The sequence below is a fragment of the Musca autumnalis genome, unplaced genomic scaffold (genome assembly GCF_047663935.1).
Source record: "Musca autumnalis isolate F117 unplaced genomic scaffold, ASM4766393v1 scaffold_139, whole genome shotgun sequence".
Taxonomy (NCBI): domain Eukaryota; kingdom Metazoa; phylum Arthropoda; class Insecta; order Diptera; family Muscidae; genus Musca; species Musca autumnalis.
In genome coordinates this window covers 39,637-41,838 of record NW_027411688.1, presented here as the reverse complement: position 1 = coordinate 41,838, position 2,202 = coordinate 39,637, and positions in this window count along the sequence as shown.

Here is a 2,202-nt window from a genome sequence, read left to right as displayed (position 1 = left end):
ACTTTCCTTAATACAAAAGTTGACCGGGCATGACTTTCCCAGTACAAAAGATCACCGGGCATGACTTTCCCAATACAAAAGTTGACCGGGCATGACTTTTCCCATACAAAAGTTCACCGGGCATGACTTTTCCTAATACAAAAGTTGACCGGGCATGACTTTCCCAGTACAAAAGTTCACCGGGCATGACTTTCCCAATACAAAAGTTCACCGGGCATGACTTTCCCAGTACAAAAGTTCACCGGGCATGACTTTCCCAGTACAAAAGATCACCGGGCATGACTTTCCCAATACAAAAGTTCACCGGGCATGACTTTCCCAATACAAAAGTTCACCGGGCATGACTTTCCCAATACAAAAGTTCACCGGGCATGACTTTCCCAATACAAAAGTTCACCGGGCATGACTTTCCCAGTACAAAAGTTCACCGGGCATGACTTTCCCAGTACAAAAGTTCACCGGGCATGACTTTCCCAATACAAAAGTTGACCGGGCATGACTTTCCCAATACAAAAGTTTACCGGGCATGACTTTCCCAATACAAAAGTTCACCGGGCAGGACTTTCCCAATACAAAAGTTCACCGGGCATGACTTTCCCAATACAAAAGTTCACCGTGCATGACTTTCGCAATACAAAAGTTCACCGGGCATGACTTTCCCAATACAAAAGATCACCGGCATGACTTTCCCAATACAAAAGTTGACCGGGCATGATTTTCCCAATACAAAAGTTCACCGGCATGACTTTTCCCATACAAAAGTTCACCGGGCATGACTTTCCCAGTACAAAAGATCACCGGGCATGACTTTCCCAATACAAAAGTTGACCGCGCATGACTTTCCCAATACAAAAGTTGACCGCGCATGACTTTCCCAATACAAAAGTTCACCGGGCATGACTTTTCCCATACAAAAGTTCACCGGGCATGACTTTCCCAATACAAAAGTGCACCGGGCATGACTTTCCCAGTACAAAAGATCACCGGGCATGACTTTCCCAATACAAAAGTTCACCGGGCATGACTTTCCCAATACAAAAGTTCACCGGGCATGACTTTCCCAATACAAAAGTTCACCGGGCATGACTTTCCCAATAATAAAGTTCACCGGGCATGACTTTCCCAGTACAAAAGATCACCGGGCATGACTTTCCCAATACAAAAGTTCACCGGGCATTACTTTCCCAATACAAAAGTTCACCGGGCATGACTTTCCCAGTACAAAAGATCACCGGGCATGACTTTTCCCAGTACAAAAGATCACCGGGCATGACTTTCCCAATACAAAAGTTCACCGGGCATGACTTTCCCAGTACAAAAGATCACCGGGCATGACTTTCCCAATACAAAAGTTCACCGGACATGACTTTCCCAATACAAGAGTTCACCGGGCATGACTTTCCCAATACAAAAGTTCACCGGGCATGACTTTTCCCATACAAAAGTTCACCGCGCATGACTTTCCCAGTACAAAAGATCACCGGGCATGACTTTTCCCATAGAAAAGTTCACCGGGCATGACTTTCCCAATACAAAAGTTCACCGGGCATGACTTTTCCCATACAAAAGTTCACCGGGCATGACTTTTCCCATACAAAAGTTGACCGGGCATGACTTTCCCAATACAAAAGTTCACCGGGCATGACTTTCCCAATACAAAAGTTCACCGGGCATGACTTTCCCAGTACAAAAGATCACCGGGCATGACTTTCCCAATACAAAAGTTCACCGGGCATGACTTTCCCAATACAAAAGTTCACCGGGCATGACTTTCCCAATACAAAAGTTCACCGGGCATGACTTTCCCAATACAAAAGTTCACCGGGCATGACTTTTCCCATACAAAAGTTCACCGGGCATGACTTTCCCAGTTCAAAAGATCACCTGGCATGACTTTCCCAATACAAAAGTTCACCGGGCATGACTTTCCCAATACAAAAGTTCACCGGGCATGACTTTTCCCATACAAATGTTCACCGGGCATGACTTTCCCAATACAACAGTTCACCGGGCATGACTTTCCTGATACAAAAGTTGACCGGGCATGACTTTCCCAGTACAAAAGATCACCGGGCATGACTTTCCCAATACAAAAGTTCACCGGGCATGACTTTCCCAATACAAAAGTTCACCGGGCATGACTTTCCCAATACAAAAGTTGACCGGGCATGACTTTCCCAATACAAAAGTTCACCGGGCATG